The following is a 27,581-nucleotide window of genomic DNA, read 5'->3' on the forward strand; positions in this document are numbered from 1 at the left end:
CTACAAATATTGAGGTGCAGCCAGCTATGAAACCAACATGTAATACCAGTAGAGAAGATCGTGGATGTGATATTGATACAATTCGTGAGGCTAATGTAGTTACTGTTGATCGAGCATTAGCCAGGATTAACACAGCTTTGGAGCCACATATGGGGAAGGATAACGTTGACAAGGTTACTGGTGAGAATAAGGAGGAATTAGCTGGGCAGGTGGTTAATAATCCAGGTAAAGCTGGTACTGTTTCGTTAATAGTAGGTGCACGTTCTGTCGCAACTGATACTCTCGAAGCAGCTGTCCAAACATCTATTTTAGTTGCTTCTGGTACTAGGGGATCTGATGTTAAAGGGGCTGGGGAATATTTTTAATGGCCAAGGGCAGGAAAAGGATCAACAGGTTGCTGATCGAGGAGCCTCCGGTAGTACTCAGGTTGCTGGTGCTTTGAATGCACCTGGAAAATATGGTGATCGATTAATGTTTCATGAGCAATCAACTACTGGAATTGCAGTAGCTGTGAATAAGTTTTCTCAGGTGTTAGAGGGGAAAAAGCAGGCTGCTGGAGTTGCTAAAAATCCTGTTGCATTAATTGATCTAGTTGAAAAACCAGCAGCCCATGTAGCTACTGTTGTGCAAGCTGTGCAGCTGCTTTCTCCAGGCAAAACTAGACGTGTTTTTGATGGCAAGTCTGTTACAGCTCACTTAGAGATAGCAGATACTCAACATTCAGATGTCCAAGCACGCAAAAATCAAATGGTAGGGACTGGGCAGTGGTGAATCGATCACCAAACAAGCAGAATGCTCCAGTTAGTAAAAACCAGTCTACTGCATCAAAGAATGTTGGTATCTCCAACTCCTTTGATGTATTATTGAATGAATCTGTGTTGGGTGATGTTGAGAAGAATGTACAGCAGGTTGGTCATGATTTAGTCTCAACATCTAGGCTTTCTAAGCCTCCAGGCAGTGGCAAACACCAGCAGTCCATGAAGAATGCAGATGCTAGATCAAAAGTCTCAAAGGATCTTGCTCTTGTTCCTGTCGACGAGCAAAAGGATGGGGCAGCACCTAATGCAGCCTCACCGACTTTACACATATCCAATCTAGATCTGGACAAAATGGTAAAGGATGCTCAGCCTGCAATGGTAGTGAATACCATTACTGGCAAGCAAGCTCACAGTTCCAATACACCTACACTGCATTTTTCCAGTCCTCATGTGGAAAAAATTATCAAAGATGCCTAGGCTAAAATGGTAGTGAATACCACTATGGTTAAACAACCAATAGTTACTTTGAACACATCCATGTTTGAAGTTCCTTCACAGTCAGCTGAGTTTTTTGGTGAGTATGGAAGCGAGTCTGGGCAGTTGATGCTGTCCCCTGGAAATAACAATGAAATTGTACAAGCAAATTTGAGAGAGATGGTTAGTAAATCCAAAACTTGGGCTGACCAAGGTGAGGAAGATGAAGAAGAGGACTGGGAAAATGTGGAAGCTGGGGAATCTACTGATTATGCTGTTCAAGAGAGTGAAGATGAAGATGTGCTTTCAGTAGGCTCACCAACACTGCCAAAAATAGATTCGATTTCCAGTCGCAAAAGCAAGCTTAACTTGAATGCTCCGGCATTCATTCCCAGAAATTCTCCATGTGGTACTAAAAGCCAAAATGCAGTAACACCTACATCTATTGTGCATCAGCAAAAGCTTAATCTAAACAATTCAGATGTTACTACTGTTGATGGTAGAAATGCAGCAACAACATCAAAGGCTGGACAGCAGCAGCAGATTGCATGCACTCCAGGTACTGCAGTAACGCCTTTAAATGCTGGACAGCAGCAGTAGGATATAAGTACACAAGTTATTTCGTTGGAGGACAGAAAGCTACTGGGCGCTTTGGTAAGCTCTAAACCTCTAAACTCGTTAACTTCATCTCAAGTTGTTAGCAATGAACATGTGATTAAGAACAGGAACAAGATGCAAGGCATAGAACAACATCAAAACACGGCAACTTTGGCAAATACACAAGATGGAAATGCCTTGATGACACTTGATCTCGTCCAAAACTTTTCACATCCAGTGAACGTGGGAAAAGATCTGTATGAGGAAGGAAAGGAAGATGAAATGTTGCAACAATGCCGGGCAGAGGCGGCAAAAAGAGGTGATTTATCACCTATGCATAGTGGTAAAGGTAAGAAATTACATACAAGGAAGAAGAGTTGAGACAGCAAGGTAAATAAGAAAGTAACCATTAGGAAATCACCAATGAGGGTTGCAAAATAAAAATTGAATGCGCCGACAACATCAACAAGATCCAACAAGTCCAACCGATCAAAGAAGAAATGATGAATTTTGAATACATCTTGAAGAGGGTACATAAAGAAGACAAGATTCTACAAGTCGAAGATTTCACAAAGATAGAGTATAGAGGGCAAGACACTAATTCCTACATTATTTTATTCTACCATTTTATTAACATAATCATATGTAATATCATCATAGAGTATGTTATAAACTCTATGATGATCATACAGTACTTAGTTCGTGCTACTTCATATTCTTTACATTATGGTTAGTAGGCGAGCCTATTAATGCCTCAGTAGGAATTGTGAAGTAAGGTTTAGCGCAGTATGTGCTAGATCATTACCTACGCCTTTGTAAAATATCCATACCGCTATGAGATCATTCTCCCTCGTGAGACTACGCCAGCAGTCTACTGAGGCTGCGCCAAAGGGCATTGGAGGCGCACAGGGATGATTATATAGCAAAGGCATAGCAGCGAGAATACTGTAGCTTTTGTCCCCCTTACTTTTACTCTTCCTTCCTTTGTGGTTTTCCTATTTATTATTAATATAAAAACTACTAGGCAACATGCCTGGTGGTCTATTTGCCAAAAAAAAAAAATTCTACTTACGACACATTCTTTGTATTGTTTTAACAGAAAATCTAACATAAATTTCCTTCCTTAAAACTCTTAGTTCCGCTCTATTTTTATCAACGTAGATTCATTTTCTGAATTCTGGCATATTTTTATATAATGTATCTTACATTACTTAATAAATAGATCCCTAAAAGACACATCTGAATGTCCAGCCGATGTCAACGAATTCTGTTTGAAACACTGTTTAACGTGTGTCTTGTAAATCCTGAACATATATGTAGTGGCTATTTAGGAAGATTAGTACTTCATATGTTTAATACATTGCTGAAAAGAGATCTCAATTTCTTATAAGAAAGTCGGGTGTTCAAGGTCAGGTGGAAGAAGAAATCAGAACTTTTAGAGTCCAATTAATTGATAATCATTTTGTATTAGAATCAAAATGTATGGTTACTGATCAAAGGAAAAAAAACATTAAGATTAGCTCATATGAGGTGAAATAGAAGATTAGACCAGAATAACCATATAACATAGGGGTCACTTGATAGTTCGTAGCACATTTTGATTCTTTTAGCATTAGAAAAAGCTTATAGGTTTATGTTACTGTTTACCCTAAAAACGGATAACAATTAAATTTATACGCGGTTTTAAGGATACGTGATATAACTTGGCACAAATTGAGGAAATATATATACTAATGTTAAAGTTGACTGTGAAAGAAATAAATGCAAACCAAACGAATCGAATAGCCTTGGCCCTCAAGTTCGATCACTCTCAAACCAAGTGAAGATTCAACTGATATAAGAACAGAATAGCAAGATATTGAAATCTAGAAGAAGGCAGCATATTGCGTTGTATTGCGTAAATTTGATGTGTCTTACTAATGATCAGACCCACTTTATATAGTAGGGGAGTCCTACTCTTGATACAATTCTAAATACAGTAAGGAATCCCATGATAGGCTAATTAATCGGCCTCTTCTTGATACGTGCCGGGATTTTCGCCGCGATGCTCGCCCGATTTCGGATATTTCGGCTTTCCGTTATTTGGCTCGGTAAGCTTCCCTTGGTCTCGTTCGATCTCGATCTTGCTCGGTCTCGATCTTGGCCGGTCTCGATCTTGATCGATCTCTGGGTCACGAGCTCGACAATCTAATTTCGCACCATGGTTCGATATAACACGAGTTTGAACCTTGCCCTATCATGTTCTAGTCTCGATCAGTCATACGAAGGGCAAGCCCGATTTTGACCGTATACAGTTACTATGAGATAAAATTATAACTAAATCGGTCCTATTTGAAACTTGAGGCTCCTTTAGCATTAGAAGAAGCTTATAGGTTTCTGTTTATTATTCTTTTTTGCTTTTTTTTTTTCATCCTCCATTTTACACCTATTGATCAGTCTACTGCAAATAACAACAAAATCGGAAGAGGCCCAATCTTCGAATAACAATTTGGATACTTCACACTATTGCTGAGACGGTTTAATTAAGCCGTAGTTAATTGTTACCAATAATCAAAAGAATAATAACAAACAGTAATCTAAAATGGTACACAATCTATATATCTATATAAAGCAGGGGCATAGACAAGTGAGATGGCACTTCTCTTTGAATAGAATGACTATTTATCTTTTTTCTCATTTTTTTGGGCTTTTAAAAAAATTTAAATTATCTCTTCAATTTTAAAAAAACACTCATCCGTCGCTAATATATTCAGTTTTTCTTATCGGTTGTCCCGAATGGACGGCTTACGTTTTCAGTTAGATAACTCAAAAGACACTTCCGTTGGCATTCTTAAATACACCCCCTTTTTTACCTTACCGAACTCTATCTCTTGCTTCTTCTTCAACAATCTTCTCTTTTTTGTTTTATTGGTTTTTTTTAGTTTCCCTGTATACAATAGAAAGCCCTCCAGGCAGAGTTAACGATTTCTTTGTTTTTCCGCTTAGAATTACCTTCAATCTCTCTCAGCATAATTGAAAGCCCCCAATGCATCGAACAAGTCCGCCGAGAAGAAAGGTTCGAAAGCGTTGAAGAAGCAAAATTGTGATTAATATGTTGGCCTTCACTAAACTTCTTATAGTACTAAACCTTGCAATGCCATTCAGTTAGCAATACAGAGAAGACTGTCGAGGATAAGTGAATAAACTTCTTATAGTACTAAACCTTGCAATGCCATTCAGTTAGCAATACAGAGAAGACTGTCGAGGATAAGTGAATTGCTGGTAAGAATTCTCTAGCGAAGAAGAAGCGCGCGCACCGTGTTATGAACATTTCATCATATTTTGGTAGTGCTTAATTTTAACTGTCTATTCATTAATTATTTTCCATCCATAAAGCAGCCGAAAACTGAGACTAGAAGGATTTTAAGGGGACAATTAAGTGTGTTCGGGCATTCTGTTTGTTCCTTTTTTCTCATTCTTCCCCTAATCAATTTTTTTTTTATATAATTCATATTAAATTTGAAGATTTATAAGTCACAATGAAACGACGATACTTTTGCCTTTTAGTTTTCCAGATTTTAGAGGTAAAGCCTTCTTGTATAGAGAGAATATCTCAAACAAATTATCTCACCACCATATGGATTTGATACTTTCAGAAGCAATGGGATGTATTCTCTACGACTTCTTTGTCATCAAAGGCAACCTGTGAGTGGAAGAAGAACTCAAGATACTTCTGTTTTTTAAATTTACTTTGTATATATTTTCTTAGCGTTATTTCTGTTAAATTATGCATCTTTGGGTATGACTATAAGCACTCAAAGGATCAGGTGGGGCTATCAATGTCTACATTATGGTGTGTATATAGTAAATTAGGCCTTATTGAGAAATTCTAATTTCAGCAGTGAGTAGTTTATATATATTTTTTAAAACATTTGCTAAAATATTTCTAAATATAGACTGAACTTTTTAACAAAGGATTATATAGGGATATACCTTAAATGCAACTTTAAGTTACTAAAACATGCATGGTATTCTATGGTGTTCCTTGTACCCTTCTTTTTCTTTTTTATTTCTACGAAACCAAGATCCCCTACTACAACTTGGAGATATATACTCCTTTCTTATTTTGCACCAAATCCAGATTACCAATATGATCTCCAAATATACATGGAAGATCAAACCATTTGGCTACCACTGCAATTACCTTTTATTTTCATGTTTTCAAAAACTCACAAGGAAAGAAGACGGCATCACTCTTATCTAGAAAATGGGAATCAGAATTTGTTCTTCTCTATAATCACAGCGATCATATCAGGCATTGTTGATGATATTAGAAGCATGGCAATAACTAGGCAAGGCGAGCACTAGAAATGATCCAGGGAAAAGATATCATTTATCAGCACTATGGTTAATACCTCACATTAGCCATAAAAGATGCTTGAGAGAAAAGGCATATCCAGTTTTTTTGAGGCATTTATAATAATCGGTGAGAATGACTTCTATAAATAAACAAGAGAAACGTTTATTTTTAGTCGCTCCTAAAATAATAGCCGATAAAAAGGTATATTTTTTATATATATGTGTCTATTTTTCCCCGTAAACAATTCGAAAAATTAACATGAGGGACAATGCAACATCGTTTTTCTTTGTTTTATTGGGAGTTCAACAGTTTCCTGGCGTCAGTTGTTCATAAGACATTAAATTGTGACAACCTTAACAAGGGAATTCTCATGTACGTGCAAAATGGTGCAAGTATAAAGGAAGGAAAAGTGACAACAAATTGAGCGAGTCAAATTAAAAGACCAATTTGAGGAACCTTTAGTGTGAGATCAAATCACATAATAATATGATTATAATATGACCAAATCACATTATAATCAGCAGTAGTAGTGTAGGAGGTGTGGTATGGGGTGTAAAACAAGAAAAGTGAATGACCTATATCATATACACTCTTATTTCTAGAATTCTAATCTTGCTCATTTAATTGAATTGTTGCTGACTTGTAGATTTGTACTGGTTTGGTAGAACACCCTCAAAACATGAATTTCTGACATTTGCTTTATTGACTTCTCTTCCTTTTCCAATACTATAGAATCATCTACTTCTGGTTTATTTTCGTGATGGATTCAATAACTGATAATTCACGTATCTATTGAGAAAATCTGTTGCATAGGCATGTAAATGCTTGTATGGTTTGAAATTTATTTTTAATATTTTCAGGTATTAGAAAGAGATTAGTTCATAAATTCACCGAGGCCTTCGATGACCGCGCGAAGTGCGTGCAAATTTACTAGTTATATATATGTATCGAAGGATCAGTTTCCGAACATGCATGTGCGAATAATAAACATATGGAGTAACAATATTGAATTCCAGAGCTCACAAGTCACAACCAAAGTAGTAAAAGTAACATAAATAAGTTTCAAACAGAAAAAGATAGCCCTGACATGCTTACCAAGAAAAGTTCAAGGCTGGAGGAAATGATGAAAATAAAACTGTAAATGGACGCATAAAATAAAATAAAAAACCCAAAAGTACACACAAATAATAAAACTGGCATGCATTTAAATAAACTATAACTTGACATTGCAGATGGACAACCATATCTCGCGCACTTTTGTTTTTCAACTGAGCAGATGCGTATAGCAACGTTTAATCAGTAAGTAATACCACGATAAAGCGAGAAATTAAATCAGTTGGGTTTCCATATTTAAGTAGGTTCGACCTTGACAGGGTCACAACACTAAAAAAAGGATTTACCAAGGTTATGTACTAAGAAGAATAGATGTCATAAGAAACTTTTAACTGAAAAAAATGTTGCAGATCGCTTCCACCAATAAGTGTATTTAGTTGCATTTAACTTCCTAACTATTGGCAGCATCAACAGTAAAACAAACATTATGACAGGGATGGACCATTAAGCTAAAAGAATATAAAAAAGATAAAGGAGAACCTGCACCTCTTATGAGGAAAATGTACCTTTCAGGAAAACATAAATATTCCTTTAGTATAGTAAAAATTTTCTCTGTCCCTCCAAAGGCTCGTCGGCTTGTTCCAATCCATATAGAACGATAACACTAATGTGAACTAGTGTGAATATTTGAATCCTCCTTTTAGGAATAAATTGGTAGATGCATTTTTTCAAGTATTTGTTGGACCCATTTGAATAAAAAGAAATTTTAAAAAAAGGAAGCAAAAATCAAATTTGTTTGATTTGCTGCTTGGGCGGTGGAGCAAGACCAACTTGTTACAAATTTTCAATCTTGCAAATCTGCAAAGTAGGCGCCGAATCAATTTTAATTAGTTTTGGTGAGCAACAAAACTCAATAAATAGAGACGTTGCCTCCTCATTGTAAGCACACCACAAATAAGAGAGAAGCAATAGAAGTTAGAGAGAGTAATTTATGGACAGTCTGTGAGATAAATAGTGAGTGTGAGTAATATTGTAATGATGTGTTTAAAATAAAGAGTGTTATTTCTTTCGAAATTATAGTAGTCTCTTGATACTACTAAGTTGTAATATTATAGTGGTAATATTGCTCCGCTCGGGTATTGTATTTTACCCTGTTAAAAGATTTGGTGTTATTATTACTCTCTTGTGTTATTATTATTTTTCGTGGATATTATTTTTGGGCGGGATATATTTATTTTTCCAACAACGTGGTATCAGAGTCATGGTGAATAATGGTCTGCTGGCTTTTCAGTACCTCCGTCTCACAAAAGATAATTATGAGAAATGGTATCTACGTATGAAAGTCATTCTTGGCTCTCAGGATGTGTGAAAAATCATAGAAAGAGGATATGCAAAATCCGATAATGAGGAAGTTCTGCCTCAAAATGAAAAAGATGTCTTGGCAAATATAAGGAAGAAGGATCAACAAGCCATCACGCTCATCCACCAATGTTTGGATGATGTCATATTTGAGAAGGTGGCAGATGCTACTACCCCAAAGGAAGCTTGGGAGATTTTACAAAATTCTCTTCAAGGAGTTGACAAGGTGAGAAAGGTAAAACTTCAAACTCTAATGGCTGACTTTGAAGTTTTAAAAATGAAAGAATCTGAATGCATTTCGGATTATTGTTCAAAAGTGAAGACTGTTGTAAATCAATTAAGAAGATACGGGGAGGACATAGAAGATGTCCGTGTGGTAGAAAATATCATTCGCACTTTAACACCTATATTTGATTTTGTGATGTGTGCTATTGAGGAGTCTAAAAATTTAGACTCTATGATGGTAGAGCAATTGGAGGGTTCTTTACAGGCCCACGAAGAAAAGATCAAAAGGAGACAAGAAGTGTCATTGGAGCAACTTCTTAAAACTCAGGCATCCTTTAAGGACCATGGAGGTGAAAAGAGTTATCGAGGAAACGGACGAGGCCGTGGTGTTCATGGAAGAGGAAGAAGTACTCGTAACAACTTCAATAATGAAGTTAAAATCCACCAAACATTCAGAGGTCGTGGTTGTGGACAAAGAGGAGGAAGAGGACGTGGATACTACCAAGAAAATAATGGACAAAGGTATGACAAATCAAAAATTGAGTATTATAATTATCATAAATTTTGCCATTACTCTTGGGAATATCGTAGAAATGTTGAAGAAAAAGCTAACCTTGTTGACGACAAGAAAGAAGAAGATGAGTCAATGTTGTTGCTCGCACTCAAGGAAGAAGACAAGGATGATTGTAGCTCGTGGTATTTGGACAATGGAGCAAGCAATCATATGTGTGGATGCAAAGAGAAGTTTGTGAAGATCAATAAACGGTGAGAGGTAATGTGTCCTTTGGAGATACCTCAAATATTCAAATCGAAGGGATAGGTACGATTCTGATTTTCTGTAAAAATGGTGACCACAAGTTAATTTAACATGTTTATTATGTCCCAAAATTAAAAAGTAATATTTTGAGTTTGGGCCAACTTCCTGAAAAGGAATATGACATCCACAGGAAAAATATACATTTTTGGCTTAGAGATTCAAGTGGAATACTAATTGCTAAAGTGCATATGGCAACAAATAGATTATTTTCTTTGAATCTGAAGAAAATTAATGCAAAGTGTTTGAAGGCTAATATGCAAGATGAATCATGGTGTTTAGCATGCGATTTGGGCACTTAAATTTTGAAGCGCTCAAATCAATGGGAGAAAAGAACATGGTGCATGGAATACCATCAATCAACCATCCCAATCAATTGTGTGTAACTTGTCTTCTTGGAAAACATGCAAGGAGGAGTTTTTCAAATGAGGTCATGTCAAGATCAACCAATGTAATGACCCGGGGAGGTTTTGAGTATTATAACCCCGTTTCCCTATTTACTGCTAATCTTGTGTTAAATTATCATTATGTGACTTGTCGGGGAGGTTTCATAATGAATTGGAACACTTAGTTCCAAGACTTAAAGTTTAAGTGGAAATAGTTGATCGGATATTGACTTATGTGTAAACGACCCCGCAATAGAGTTTTAATGATTCCAGTAGCTCCGTATGGTGATTTTGGACTTAGGAGTGTGTCCGAAAAATTATTTGGAAGCCCATAGTTAAATTAGGCTTGAAATGGCGAAAATAGGAAGTTTAAGTTTGGAAGTTTGACCGGGAGTTTACTTTTTGTTATCGGGGTCAGAATCCAGTTATGGAAATTTTTATAGGTCTGTTATATTATTTATGACTTATGTGCAAAATTTGAGGTCAATCGGACTTGATTTGATAGGTTTCGGCATCGAATGTAGAAGTTGGAATTTCTTAGTTTCATTAAGCTTGAATTGGGGCGTGATTCGTGTTTTTAGCGTTGTTTGATTTGATTTGAGGCCTCGACTAAGTTCGTATAATGTTTTAGGACTTATTGGTATATTTGGTGGAGGTCCCGGGAGCCTTGGGTGAGTTTCGGATGGTTAACGGATCAAATTTGAACTTAGAACGAAGCCAGAAATTTCTGCCTACTAATGCAATCGCACCTGCAGATATTATCACGCAGGTGCGAGCTCGCAGAAGCAAGCCTCGCATCACAGAAGCGAGAGGTCGACAGAAGCGGACGAAACCTCGCAGAAGCGCGACCGCAGAAGCGACAAAATGGTCGCAGATGCGGCCTGGGCTAAGGAGGGCACTGGACCGCAGAAGCGGGCAGGACCTCGCATCTGCAAGACCGTAGATGCAGTTAAAAATTTCGCAGAAGCGAAAAGCCCTGGACAAAATAAAATTAGATGGGTTGCGGGATTTTGGCATTTTTGGACATTTTCAACACGGGTTGAGGCGATGTTTCAGAGACAATTCACGAAAAAACTTGAGGTAAGTCACTTGTGATCATTGTTAGTCAATAATATTGAATTATCACTGAGTATTTCGACTAGATTACGTGTTTTTAAGATGAAATTTGAGGATTTGGGCCTAGGGATTTGAAAATAAGATTTGAGAATTTGAAGGTCGAGTTGATGTCGGAATTTGGTAAATTTGGTATGGTTGGACTTTAAACAGGCGTTCGTATTTTATAACTTTTGTCGGGCTTCGAGACGTGGGCCCCACTGATGATTTTTGAGTTGAATTTTGGATTTTGTTGGAAATTTAGTATTTTCATATGAAATTAATTCCTATAATTTGTGTTGACTGTATCAAATTAATTGTGACTAGATTCGAGGCGTTCGGAGGCCGATTCGCGAGGCAAAGGCATATTGGAATAAAGAATTGCACAGTTTGAGGTAAGTAACACTTCTAAACTTGGTTCTAAGGGTATAAATCCCTGAATTACGTGTTATGTGAATTGTATGAAGGTAACGCACATGCTAGGTGACGGGCTTGTGGGCGAGCACCATAGAAATTGTGACTTAAATAAATTCTGTAGAGTTGTAAAATTAAAGAATCATGTCATTATCCGCATATCCTCCACATGTTAGATAAATTGAGCTGAGGCTCGTATTGAAGATCATGTTTAGGCTACGTGCCGATATTTTGGGACCCATAGGGTCGTGTTGCTGTTGAATTAATTTATTTTTAAAATGTACATTTAATACTCAGTCATGTTCATCAATTGTGAGGATATTTATGGGATCGAGTTGCGCGCCGCAGCAGGCCATATTAGCTTTATATATTAGTATTATATGGATCGGGGCTGCACGCCACAGCAGGCCTTATAGGCTTTAATATTATGGGATCGGACTGTGCACCGTAATTGGCCACATCGGCTTTATATAGCGCTTGGGCTGAAGGAGCCCCTCCGGAGTCTGCACTCCCCACAGTAAGCGCAGATGATCTTATGTTTGGGATGGACTTCCCAGGGCATGGAGTTGCCTTATTTATTTATAATTGCGATGAATTCCCTGGACATGGATCTTGTCCGAACCATTTATACTCGGTGATGGATTTTTCCCTGGGTTGGATTGGCCTTATACAGTACTGAGTGACTGACTGTCATCTGATGGGATGGATCTTCCCTAGGTTGGATTGGCCATATATAGCATTGAGTGATTGGGTATTTTGATATCGTGAGTACACGAGGTTTCCACTTAGATGCATCACATACAGCATGTACATTGGCATATAGATATAGAGATGTCATATTCCTCATATCATTCAGAATTGATCTATTTTACTTGTACTGAGTTTAACTGTTGAACTTGAAAGCATGCCTACATTTCTGTATTGTTATTTCAATACTGGACTGTACCTGTTGAGCTAGTCACTACTTTCAGCCCAAAGGTTAGTATTGTTACTTATTGAGTTGGTTGTACTCATACTACACTCTGCACCTTGTATGCAGATCCAGGTACTTCCGGATACGGTGGCTGCTAGATATCAGAGTTTCATCTATTGGAGACTATCAAGGTAGCTGCTTAGCGTCCGCAGACCTTGACTCTCTTTCCCTTTCAGTTAATGTATTGTTCTACATTTCCAGAAAGTGTTTGTATTAGTGAGACTATGTTTTCATCTAGATGCTCATGTACTCGGTGACACCGGGTTTTGAGAGTGTTTTTATATCAATATTGGTGAGATTTTATATTGAATTTAAATATTATGTTTTCAAACTTAATAGAATTTATGGTTTATTGAGGTTGTCAGCTTGCCTAATATTAAGATAGGCACCATCACGACAGGTTTGATTTTGGGCCGTGACAAGTTGGTATCAAAGCCTAGGTTATATAAGTTTCATGAGTCATGAGCAGGTTTAGTAAAGTCTTGCAGATCGGTACAGAGACGTCTGTACTTATCTTCGAGAGGATGTCGAACCCTTAGGAAAATTTTACTTTCTTGTATTCTGTCGTGCGAATTGGTTGATTCCGAAAACTAAATTTTTGTTATTCTATTCTCTCACATATGGTGAGGATACGTACTACCGGATCGGATGGCCAACCACCAGTGCCACCAGTTAGGGCCATGAAAGGCCGGGGTCATAGTAGAGGTCGAGATATAGCTCGTACAGCAGTTGGAGTAGCACCTGTAGAACCACCAGTTGCTCCAACTCAGTAGCAGATTCCAGGTATAGTTGAGCCGGCGTGGCAAGCTCAGTCACCAGCTATGCCTATTGTGATTTCAGGCCTTCAGGAGGCTCTAGCACAGATATTGACTGTTTGTACTGGCCTTGCTCGGGTGGTTTTGGCTCAGGCCGCACCAGCCACTTCTCAGGTCGGGGGAGGTACTCATACCCCTATCGCCCGTACTCCAAAGCAGGTAGTGCAGGGACTTCAGATACCGGGGGCACTACCAGTCCATCCGGTTGCAGCTGCTCAAGCCCAGGTGGGTCCTATTAAGAATGACGATGAGCAGAAGAGATTAGAGAGGTTTGGGAGACTCCGTCCTCCAACTTTCAGTGGAACTGAGTCAGAGAATGCTCAAGATTTCTTGGATAGATGCCAGCGAATGCTTCGTACAGCGGGTATTTTAGAGACCAGTGGCGGTCTCATTTACTACTTTTCAACTAGTCGGAGCAGCCTTCAGATGGTGGGAGACTTATGAGAGGAGCAGACCAGTTGGTGCAGCACCACTTTCATGGCATGAGTTCTCCGTATTATTCCTGGAGAAGTTTGTGCCACAAACTCGCAGAGAGGAACTACGCAGGTAGTTTGAGCATTTACGATAGGAGGACTTATCCGTGACTCAGTATAAGATGCGGTTTTCATAACTGGCTCGCCATGCAGGTTGGCTGGTTCCCACTAAGAGGGAGAAGATCAGGAGGTTCATTAATGGTTTCAACCATCAATTCTGTTTTGTTATGACTCTAGGAAATGTAGCAGGTGCTAAATTCAACGAGGTAGTTGACAGTGCTCGACGACTAGAGATGGTCCATACTTAGGAGCGTGAGGAGAGGGAGGCCAAGAGGTCTCGTGGTCCAGGTAATTCTAGTGGTGTTCCTTATGGGGGACAATCCTATCACAGCAAGGGTCGACCTTATAGGCCTGCTTAGATGGCTCATCCAGCTCATCGTGGCGCATCAGCTAACCATGGTTCATATAATGCTCGACCGAGTCAGTCTTCTCTTAGTGTACTTCCAGCTCAGAATTCATCTCGTGCACCATCAGTTCAGGGTTCATCTATACCAGGTTCTTCTAGTAGTTATTCTGGTTCTCAAGGTCCGCCTCAGAACTCGCCACCATTCTTCGAAAGGGATTGCTATGAGTGTGGAGAGATGGGTCATGTGAGGAAATATTGTCCCCACCTTTCGCGAGGTCCAGTTCAGTAGAGGAGTCAGGCTACGACTCATGCACCAGCTACTACGCCATCTGCCCAGCCAGCTCGGGGTAGGGCTCAGGCAGCTAGAGGTCGCCCTAGAGGGGGAGGTCGATCAGGTGGCGGTTAAGCCCAATTCTATGCTATTCCTGCCAGGCCAGATGTCATTGCTTCATATGCAGTGATCACAAGTATTGTCTCAATGTGCCACAGGGAAGCTTCTATATTATTTGACCCTGGTTCCACATATTCATATGTATCATCATATTTTGCTCGTTATCTGGATATGCCCCGCGAGTCCTTAGTTTCACTTGTTCGTTTATCTATGCTAGTGGGTGATATTATTATTGTGTACCGTGTGTATCGGTCATGTGTGGTAACTATTAGGGGATTGGAGACTAGAGTTGATCTTTTATTGCTTAGTATGCTTGATTTCGATGTAATCTTGGGTATGGATTGGCTGTCTCCATGTCATGCTATTCTGGACTGTCACTCAAAACCCATGACATTAGCGATATTGGGATTGCCAAAGGTCGAGTGGAGAGGTGTTCTAGATTATGTTCCCAACAGGGTAATTTCTTACTTGAAGGCCCAACGGATGGTTGGGAAGGGTGTTTGTCATATTTGGCCTTTGTGAGAGATGTTGATGCAAATACTCCTACCATTGATTCTGTACCGGTAGTGCTAGACTTTCCGGATGTATTTCCTACAGACCTGCCGGGTATGCCACTCGACAAGGATATTGACTTTGGTATTGACTTAGTGCAGGGCACTCAGCCCATTTCTATTCCTCTGTATCGTATGGCACCAGCTGAATTGAAAGAATTGAAAGAACAACTTTAGGAAATTCTTGATAAGGGATTTATTAGGCCTAGTGTGTCACCTTGGGGTGCACCGGTTCTGTTTGTGAAAAAGAAAGATGGTACTATGCGGATGTACATTGATTACAGGCAGTTGAACAAGTCACAATCAAGAACAAGTATCATTTGCCTCATATTGATGATTTATTTGACCAACTTCAGGAGGCGAGGGTGTTCTCCAAAATTGATTTGAGGTCTGGGTATCACCAGTTGAAGATTCGTGATTTATATATTTTAAAGACGACATTCAGGACCCGGTATGGACACTATGAATTTCTCGTGATGTCTTTTGGGCTGACCAATGCCCCAGCAGCGTTCATGCACTTGATGAACATTGTATTGCAGCCATATTTTGATTCGTTTGTCGTAGTATTTATTGATGATATCCTGGTATACTCACGTAGCCAGGAGGAACATGCACAACGTTTGAGTATTGTACTATAGAGGCTGAGGGAGGAGAAATTTTATGCCAAGTTCTCTAAGTTTGAGTTCTGGCTTAGTTCGGTGGCATTCTTGGGACACATAGTGTCCAGTGAAGGAATTAAGGTGGTTCCGAAGAAGATAGAGTTAGTTCAGAGTTAGCCCAGGCCATCTTCAGCTACTGAGATTCGGCGTTTTCTCTGCTTGGCCAGTTATTATCATCTCTTTGTGGAGAGTTTCTCGTCTATTGCGGCGCCTATGACTAAATTGACCCAAAAAGGTGCTCCATTCAGGTGGTCGGATGAGTGTTAAGAGAGCTTTCAGAAGCTCAAGACTGCTTTGACCACAACTCTAGTTCTAGTTTTACTTTTAGCTTCAGGCTCTTATACAGTGTATTGTGATACTTCTTGGATTGGTATTGGGTGTGTCTTAATGCAGGAGGGTAGAGTGATTGCTTATGCTTCACGCCAGTTGAAGCCACATGAAAAGAACTACCTTATTCACGATTTAGAGTTGGCAGCTATTGTTCATGCATTAAAGATTTGGAGGCACTATCTCTACGGTATGTCTTGTGAGGTATTTACAGATCATCAGAGTCTTCAGCATTTATTCAAACAAAAACATCTAAATTTGAGATAGCGGAGATGGTTGGAGCTGCTAAAGGACTATGATATTACTATTTTGTATCATCTCGGGAAGCAACGTGGTGGACGATGCCTTGAGTAGAAAGGTGGTGAGTATGGGTAGCCTTGCATTCATTCCTATTTGTGAGAGACCTCTTGCAGTTGATGCTCAGGCCTTGGCTAACCAGTTCATGAGATTAGATATTTCGGAGCCCAGTCGGGTCCTAGCTTGTATGGTTTCTCGGTCTTCCTTATATGACCGCATTAGAGAGCGTCAGTATGATGATCCCTATTTGCTTGTCCTGAAGGACACAGTTCAGCACGGCGATGCCAAAGATGTTACTATTGGAGATGATGGGATGATCAGAATGCAGGGTCGGATTTGTGTTCCAAATGTAGATAGGATGCATAAGTTGATTCTTGAAGAGCCCATAGTTCGCGGTACTCCATTCATACGAGTACCGCAAAGATGTATCAGGACTTGAGATAGCACTATTGGTGGAGAAAAATGAAGAAAGATATAGTGGGGTTTGTAGCTCGGTGTTTAAATGGCCAGCAGGTGAAGTACGAGCATCAAAGACCGGGCGGATTGCTTCAGAGACTTGAAATTCCAGAGTGGAAGTGGAAGCATATCACCATGGACTTCGTAGTTGGACTCCCACAGACTTTGAGGAAGTTTGATGTTGTTTGGGTAATTATGGATCGGTTGACCAAGTCCGCGCATTTTATTCTAGTCGGTACTACTTATTCTTTGGAGCGGTTGGCTGAGATTTATATCCGTGAGATTGTCCGTCTTTACGGTGTACCAGTGTCCATCATTTCAGATTAGGGCACTCAGTTTACATCATAGTTTTGGAGGGCAGTACAGCAAGACTTAGTCAGACAGGTACAGTTGAGTACAGCATTTTACCCTCAGACGGATGGACAGTCCGAGCGCACTATTTAGATATTGGAAGATATGCTACATGCTTGTGTTATAGATTTTGGGGGTTTTTGGGATCAGTTTCTGCCGCTTGCAGAATTTGCCTACAATAATAGCTACCAATTGAGGATTCATATGGCTCCGTTTGAGGCTTTATATGGGAGACGGTGTCGGTCTCTGATAGGTTGGTTTGAGCCGGGTGAGGCTAGCATATTGGGTATTGATTTGGTTCAGGATGCTTTGGAGAAGGTTAAATTGATTCAGGATCGACTTCACACGGCACAGTCTAGACAGAAGAGTTATGCTGACCGGAAGCTTCGCGATGTTGCTTACATGGTAGGAGAGAAGGTACTACTCCGAGTTTCGCCTATGAAGGGTGTTATGAGGTTCGGAAAGAAGGGCAAGTTGAGTCCTAGGTATATTGGGTCTTTTGAAATACTTAAGAAAATTAGAGTGGTGGATTACGAACTTGAATTGCCTCCTAGTCTATCGGGCGTTCATTCAGCGCTTCATGTATCTATGCTCTGGAAGTATGTCGGAGATCCATCTCATGTTTTGGATTTCAGTACAGTTCAGGGATGGTAATTTGACTTATGATGTGGAGCTGGTGGCCATTCTGGACCGGAAGGTTCGAAAGTTGAGATCAAAGAACATAGCTTCAGTGAAAGTGCAGTGGAGAGGCCAACCAGTCGAAGAAGCTGCTTGGGAGAATGAGCGGGAGATGCGGAGCAAATATCCACACCTATTTAAGAGGGGGAGAATGTAACGACCCGGCCGGTCGTTTTAAGTATTACAACCCCGTTATGCCATTTACAGCTAATCTTGTGTTAAATTATAATTATGTGACTTGCCGAGGAGGTTTCAGAATGAATTGGAACATTTAGTTCCAATACTTAAAGTTAAAGGGAAATCATTGATCGGATGTTGACTTATGTGTAAATAACCCCGAAATAGAGTTTTGATGATTCCAATAGTTCCGTTTGGTGATTTTAGACTTAGGAGTGTGTCTGAAAAATTATTTGGAAGCGTAGATAAATTAGGCTTGAAATGGCGAAAATAGGAAGTTTAAGTTTGGAAGTTTGACCAAGGAGTTGACTTTTTGTTATCGGGGTCGGAATCCAGCTCTGTAAATTTTCATAGGTCTGTTATATCATTTTATGTGTAAAATTTGAGGTCAATCAGACTTGATTTGATAGGTTTCGGCATCGAATGTAGAAGTTAGAATTTCTTAGTTTCATTAAGCGTGAATTGGGGTGTGATTCGTGCTTTTAGCATTGTTTGATGTGATTTGAGGCCTCGGCTAAGTTAGTATCATGTTTTAGGACTTGTTGGTATATTTGGTTGAGGTACTGGGGGCCTCGGGTGAGTTTCGGATAGTTAACGGATCAAATTTGGACTTAGAACGAAGCCGAAAATTTTTGCCTACTCATGCAATCGCACCTGCAGAAATTTTCACTCATGTACGAGCTCGTAGATGCGAGCCTGGCATCGCAGAAGAGGACAAAACCTCGCAGAAGCGCGACCACAGAAGCGACAAAATGGTCGCAGATGCAGCCTGGGCTAAGGAGGGCACTGGACCATAGAAGCAGACTGTTGTTCGCATAAGTGAAAGGAGCCGCAGAAGCAGGCAGGACCTCGCATCTGCGAGACCGCAGATGCGGTTAAACATTTTGCAGAAGCGAAAAGCCCTGGACAGAATAAAATCAGAGGGGCTGCGGGATTTTGGCATTTTTGGACATTTCCAACACGGGTTAAGGCGGTTTTTTAGAGATAATTCATGGGAAAACTTGAGGTAAGTCACTTGTGATCATTGTTAGTCAATAATATTGAATTATCACTGAGTATTTCGACTAGATTACGTGTTTTTAAGGTGAAATTTTAGGATGTTGGCCTAGGAATTTGAAAATAAGATTTGAGGATTTGAAGGTCGAGTTGATGTCGGAATTTGGTAAATTTGGTATGGTTGGACTTTAAACGGGCATTCGTATTTTATAACTTTTGTCGGGTTTCGAGACGTGGGCCCCGCTGATATTTTTGAGTTGAATTTCAGATTTTGTTGGAAAATTAGTATTTTCATATGGAATTAATTCCTATAATTTGTGTTGACTATATCGAATTAATTGTGACTAGATTCGAGGCGTTGAGAGGCCGATTCGCGAGGCAGAGGCATATTGGAATAAAGAATTACACGGTTTGAGGTAAGTAACACTTCTAAACTTGGTTCTGAGGGTATAAATCCCTGAATTACGTGTTATGTGAATTGTATGAAGGTAACGCACATGCTAGGTGACGGGCGTGTGGGCGTACATCATAGAAATTGTGACCTAAATAAATTCTGTGGAGTTGTAAAATTAAAGAATCATGTCATTATCCGCATATCCTCCAAGTGTTAGATAAATTGAGCTGAGGCTCATATTAAAGATCATGTTTAGGCTACGTGCCGATATTTTGGGACCCATAGGGTCGTGTTGCTATTGAATTAATTATTTTTAAAATGTACATTTCAAACTCGGTCATGTTCATCCATTGTGAGAATTTTTATGGGATCGAGTTGCGCGTCGCATCATGCCATATTGGCTTTATATATTAGTATTATATGGATCGGGATTGCACGCCGCAGCAGGCCTTATAGGCTTTATTATTATGGGATCGGACTGCACGCCACAGTAAGCCACATCGGCTTTATATAGTGCTTGGGCTGAAGGAGCCCCTCCGAAGTCTGCACCCCCCACAGTGAGCGCATATGATCTTATGTTTGGGATGGACTTCCCAGGGCATGGAGTTGCCTTATTAATTTATAATTGCGATGCATTCCTTAGACATGGATCTTTTTCGAATCGTTTATATTCGGGGATGGATTTTCCCCTGGGCTGGATTAGCCTTATACAGTACTGAGTGAGTGAATGTCAATTGATGTATATATATATGGGATAGATCTTCCCTAGGCTGGATTGGCCATATATAGTACTAAGTGATTGATTATTTTGAGATCGTGAGTACACGAGGTTTCCACTGAGGTGCATCACATACAGCATGTACATTGGCATGTAGATATAGAGAAGTCATATTCCTCATATCATTCAGAATTGATCTATTTTACTTGTACTGAGTTAACTGTTGAACTTGAAAGCATGCCTACATTTCTTTACTATTATTTCTATACTGGACTGTACCTGTTGAGCTCGTCACTACTTTCAACCCAAAGGTTAGTCTTGTTACTTATTGAGTTGGTTGTACTCATACTACACTCTGCACCTCATGTGCAGATCCAGGTACTTCCGGATACGGCGGCTGCTAGATATCAGAATTTCATCTATTGGGGACTATCAAGGTAGTTGCTTGGCGTTTGCAGACCTTGACTCTCTTTCCCCTTCAGTTATTGTATTGTTCTACATTTCCAGGTAGTGTTTGTATTAGTCAGACTATATTGTCATCTAGATGCTCATGTACTCAGTGACACCGGGTTTTGGGAGTGTTTTTATATCAATATTAGTGAGATTTTATATTTAATTTAAATATTATGTTTTCAAACTTAATAGAATTTGTGGTTTATTGAGGTTGTCGGCTTGCCTAGTATTAAGATAGGCGCCATCATGATAGGTTTGATTTTGGGTCATGACAACCAAGCCACTCCAGCTTGTTCACACTGATGTGTGTGGACTAATCAATCCACCATCTTTTGGTAAAAGTAAATACTTTCTACTTTTCATTGATGACTTTAGTAGAAAGACTTGGGTTTATTTCTTGAACCAAAAATCTGAAGCTTTTGCTGCTTTTAAAAATTTCAAAGTACTTGTGGAAAAAGAAAGTGGCTATGAAATAAAAGCTTTAAGGTCCGATAGAGGAGGCGAATTCACTTTAAAAGAATTTAATGACTTCTGTCAGTCTCATGGAATTTGCCGCCCTCAAACGGTGCCTTATTCACCCCAACAAAATGGAGTTGCAGAGAGAGAATCGAACGATTCTTAATATTGCTAGATGTATGTTGAAAGCTAAAAGTGGGCCCAAGGAATTTTGGGCCGAAGCTATTTCTTGTGCAGTTTATTTGAACAACAGGTCTCCAACAAGGAATGTTAGAGATCAAATGCCACGACCCAAAATCCGACTAGTCGTGATGGCACCTAACCAAACCCGCTAGGTAAGCCAATTATAAAATATCAAATTCCAATAATAATTATTTAAACAATTTAAGTAAAAAAAAATCTTAATCTTATACATTCCCCAAGAACTGTTAGTACAAATCATGAGCTTCTAAGAATAGAATTTAATAAACTGGTATGAAATAATACATCATCTGTTCGAAATGTACATGAACAGATTTTTATAAATTAAAGGCTACCATGAACAAGAGACGGCTACAAGCAGAACGCAAGTACATCTTCAGATCCAGCTCCCAACGAACGCAGCAACATCAATTGCCAATATCTGCACGCAAGGTGCAGAAGTGTAGTATGAGTACAACCGACCCCATGTACTCAATAAGTAACAAACCTAACCTTAGGTTGAAAGTAGTGACGAGCTTGTACCAAGGTCGGGTCGAACTTCAATAATCAACAATAATTCATAACAACATAAAATAAGTAATACCAGAAGTAACTTAACGATCAAATGCTCAACAAAAATATGATTTCTGAAAATAGTTCTACCTTTCAAGTACATCAATGAAAACCCAAATAGTTTACCGAAGTTCCCAAAAATATGAAAAGTTTGAAAACAATAATTTTCCCAAAATCCTTTCAATAATAAATAAGATGTTTCATTTTCTTTCCAGATAACTAGTGTAAAACAAATGCATCACTATGCCAATCTGTCAACATGTGTGAGAAATCATGAATGATGTGATACCGTACAGCATGAGAAAAATACATCTTTATGCATATATGTCATGTGTGCATGTCAATGCAATGTATCTCAGAGATGAACTCATGTACTCATACTCTCAGAGTACTCAATTTCCCTTTCTCACACATTCCACTCATCATGCCCAATCACTCGGTACTGTATATGGCCAATCCGGCCCAGGAAAGATCCATCCCGGAATATACACATCAACTGATCATCAGTCACTCAGTACCGAGTAGGGCCAATCCAGCCCATGGAGAAAATCCATCTCCAGGTATATAATACTTAGGACAAGATCCATGTCCAGGGAAGATCCATCTCTCAATAATATCAACCGCGCTCACTGGGGGTGTGTGCAGACTCCGGAAGGGCTCCTTCATCCCAAGCGCTATCATAAATCAGTATCAATATTAGAATCAATCAGGCCCTAGCATGTGCGTCACCTCAACACCAAATACATAACACGTATAATCAGGGTTCATACCCTCAGCTCCAAAATTAGAAAAGTTACTTATCTCGAACAAGCCAATACCAATGTCGAGCAAGCTAAACAATGCTCCAGAAATTCTATTTTGCGCGTATCAACTTCCGAACGGCTCGAATCTAGCCACAATTAATTTGATTCAATCCACAAATTTATAAAATTTAATTCCATATCAAAATACTAATATTTTCCCATAAAATCCAAAATTATACTCCAAAACTCGCCCGTGGGGCCCATGTCTCGGAATCCGACGAAACTCACAAAATCTGACAACCCATCCAATTACAAGTTCAACCATACTAATTTTACTCAATTCCGACTCCAAATCGATGTTCAAAACTCAAAAATTTATTTTATGAAATTATAGGAATTTCCTTCGATTTCTCTTGAAGATTAGATAATCATACACCAAAATGAAGATTAATTCATGAAATATAATCACAAGGGAGTCAAGAACACTTACCCCAAGTTGTGTGGAAATATTCCTCTCCAAAATCGCCCAAACCGAGCTCCAAAATCCGAAAATGAGTGAAAATATTGAACCCTCGAACTTAAAGGGTTCTGCCCAGGCTTTTCGCACCTGCGGAGCCTGGGCTCGCACCTGCGCACCCGCTTCTGCGGAAAAATGTCGCACATGCACTGCCCGGCTTCCTCACCATTTTCTGCTTCTGCGAATCCCTGCTCGCATCTACGCAATTGCAGGTGCAAAAATCCCATCGCACCTGCGACCTATGCTGACACTCTCCAACTCCGCACCTGCGCTCGAGTTGCCACACCTGCGGCCAAGACCCTCGCAGGTGCGATCACACCAGAAGGGCTACAGCTTCAACAACCTCACAACTCCGATTTTTGACCTGTTAATCATCCGGAACTCGCCCGAGGCCCCCGGGACCTCAACCAAATACACCAAGAAGTCCTAATACATACCATGGACCTACTCGAGGCCTCATATCACATCAAACAACATCAAAATGACGAATCATACCCCAATTCAAAATCTATGAACTTTGAACTTTCAAATTCTATATCTTGTGTCGAAACACATCAAATCAATCCGGAAAGACTTCAAAATTTGCATACAAGCCATAAATGACATAACAAAGCTATTCCTATTTCCAGAATCGGATTCCGACCCCGATATCAAAAAGTCAACCCCCCTCCCCCGGTCAAACTTTTCGAAAATTCGACTTTCGCCATTTCAAGCCTAATTCCACTACGAACCTCCAAATAATTTTCCGGGCACGCTCCTAAGTCCAAAATCACCATACGGAGCTATTGGAATCATCAGAATTCAAATCCGAGGTCGTTTACATATAAGTCAACATCCAGTTAACTTTTTCCAACTTAAGTTTTCAATTATGAGACTAAGTGTCTCATTTCACCCCGAAATACTTCCGGACCCGAACCAACTAACCCGGTAAGTCATAAAATAACTGTAAAGCATAAATTGAGCAGTAAATGGGGGAATGGGGTTATAATACTCAAAACGACCAGCTGGGTCGTTACATTCTCCCCAACTTAAACATACGTTCGTCCTCGAACGTGCCAAGGGTTGTTTCCAAGCCACCAAATCATTATTCCATCTTACCACGCACGTACCCGGGGGTGATCCCACGTCACCCTATTCCACATAGGCCTGACAGCACAATACAACTGAAAATCCTTAATTTAACCTTAGTCCAAAAACCTTGGAATTCAATTCCCAACCTTCAGGATTTCTTTTCAAGACACGAATCTTACATTTACACATTGTACAAGTCTGAACAAGCTGCATCGAGCCATAGCCATTACCACGGATATAATTACCTAACATATTACACAACTCGCATGCTCGTAGCACCATTCGTGGTCACAATAACTACTTCAAAACCAACCAAGTACTAGTATTAAACCCCATATCGAACCAAACTTCATCCCACAACCTTCGTACACTGTTGATAATAAAAGAAACAAGCAAAATCTTGTAACCCCTTATCAGATCCATAATCACTTCTTAAGCCGACTTTTAATATTATCCTCCCGAATATACCATAATCGAACCCGATAGTACCCATTCTAGGTACAATGACCTTATATTATTAAACATAACTATCCCACAGACATGCCACACCAATATAACTCAGAGCCACAACCCGTGCCATCAGTGCGCCAATACGCAATAATTCAAATGTACTCAGTCATGAAAAATGACTCAAATGAGAGAACTACCCCGCAAGATTAACAAGTACAGCCACAACGAAATGCTGAAAATCCATCACACCGTAGAACCATCACACGATTCTAACACAAGGTTCATACCTTAACATAACTCCGCTGCAATGCGTGACCCCATCCAAACGATGGTCCATATTATCTACCTCGAGCCACCTTGCTCAAAATCAATAACCACGGAGAGGCAAATGACATAATTCTACACAAAACCTGAAGGAACCTAACCAATACACAATCGATCATGCAATACCCAAATACTCATCTTGCTCAGATTCCGCCATAAGGCCTCCAATAGAATCGTACCATGTGTGCATATAACCAATGAATCACAACTCCTCGTAGCATGGGAGAGTAACTCACCGATCATTTCAGAATACGAATAAGTCCAACACCAATCGAATGGCACATCCCTCAACAATAGCAGTATGGAGCCAACCAATCCGACTCGGTGTAGAATACACATCCTAATTGGGCCTACCAATAGACCCCCAAATCAACTCTAGTCACCCACAAATAGATAAATAACCCTCCGAAAATCCACAACGATTGAGTCATAATACATACTATTTTCTGGCTAGCTTCGGCCACGACTTCACAGTTTGCAACCATGAAACAAACTGCTCCTGACAACTCCCAGTCGATCAATCCCTAGAACACGTGAATCACCATTTCTGATCCAATCTCCACAGCCTGAATGACTATCACATCCTTCATGTACCATCATCCCACTCGGAATATTTCCATAATTCTTCCATGCCACATAGCAATAATTTGAATATCAGCAGTCTAACAACCAGGGCAGTGCTGCAATACCTATGAAATATCCATGATTCAAAACATAGTGCGCCTTCTGAAATATACACTCTACTCACGCAATACCAATTAGTTATAGCATTCATCTAAATATCGAAAACTGTCCATGCCCTCTAAGAATTTATGACCTCCCTTTCAAAACTAAACTGTGACCTGGCACACGCAAACCTTAATACCACACAACACACTGTATCTATCATGCCATCATATGAAAAATACGAGAACCCCATAATCATTCGAAGTCACAAGTAGAATACATATCCGATCAGCCAGAAGCCTTCCATTTGATCCCATCTGGTAGAAAATCACAATACTTAGCATGCTTCTCAGGCCGGTAGGAAAATACCCATCTCAAACCGTGGTAGGAATCCTCGAGAATGCCTTGGAATACATTTTCACATAATCAAGCCATCAGATTTAAATCTCTCTAACTCAACCAAGCCACGCATGTCGCCAAACCCAAGAGTATTGCCACAAAGCACTTGCAGTAAACCCCCACATCATAGGCACCCAAAGAACCGATCATATCCATTACCATACTGATCCAACCTACTACCAAGATGTCCTATTTCTCCGAGTCCCTTCCGATTTTGTCTTCAGATTGATACTTCTCCTTACTAAAACGTCACGATCTTTAACCACAACTCACCCCACAAACCTTAGCATAGAACCACAATGCCCTTAAGCAACTGTATTCTTCTTAAGCACCTCCATAAATACCACAACTGTAACACTCACTCTGAAAATACCTTGTGTGAATTTTAAAATTGTTCTTCTTACCTTCTTTGTACTAAACTGTTGAATCCATAGTCATACAGAATTTCCACAAGTCCAGGCACCATTAAATGCAAATCTCAGATTTTATCCATACACAAGTCCGGAGAAATTCTCAATTGCTATATATAAACCTCGGACCTATTGAAACTTTCTCAAGAGTCTCCCCCTTTGTTCAAATCCAAATTACACAGCCCAAATGAGCCAAAAGACACGTGCCCCATTAGCACAACAACACTCAAAGAAGTAACTCTACTTTAATACCACCTATCAAACTCATACTCCGTGTGCACTACATCATTCACAAATAACAACTCACTCATCCCACGATTTTCATATACTTATAAAGCGCAATATAACCCGTATCCAGAAATTTCCTTACTCGAGTCATTCTCGAACTCCACCTCTGCAAGTCATAACTAACCCACAAGTATGCCTCAGCCCAAAACTAAACCTTTACATATAACCATGAAATTGAATTGTCAATAGCAGGCTCCCCCACTTGGCTTAAAGCCATAGATTAAAACACTCGATAACTCACAATACCCATACTCTATTACTGCTTTAATACCGTAGTCAGTTCAACGAAAATTCTTCTCACGTTCATACCATGCCAACCATAAAAATACCTCAATGGTCTGCTAAGCTCGCATCCATTCCCTTAACACTCAAGTCAACTTTCTCAACCAGATTCAAATTCAAGTATCTACACATACACCCCGCTGGAAGAAAAGAAACTCTCTATTCACATCATAAAAAGCACACCTACGTAGATTACTCCGCAGGAGATAACCCACCTGCTTAGTCTCAAATTGGCATCTTGTTATACCCTTTCGTAGCCACAATTACTATGAAATCACTTAGTCTATCTGAGTCCAAACTCATTAAGCAAACATGAGAATTTAATTTGCCCCAAAATTTAACAACGTGAAAGATCTTTCAAAACATTCACACTCGAGACTGTACGTCACATCAAAACAAAAATCAAGCACCCAATGGCCTTCCTTTACACTTCAAGGAAACACTTCTCACCACATTCAAATCGTCTTAACACATTCCGCAGTTACATCATACTCGTCACAAAGCCATTTCACCGCTCATCGAGCCACAAATTCCACTCGTAAGGACATTACCGGACATATGAGTCCAAATGTACAAGTTACAACTCAAGCTACCGA

This window comes from Nicotiana tabacum, chromosome 2 (assembly GCF_000715075.1).
Source record: "Nicotiana tabacum cultivar K326 chromosome 2, ASM71507v2, whole genome shotgun sequence".
Lineage (NCBI taxonomy): Eukaryota > Viridiplantae > Streptophyta > Magnoliopsida > Solanales > Solanaceae > Nicotiana > Nicotiana tabacum.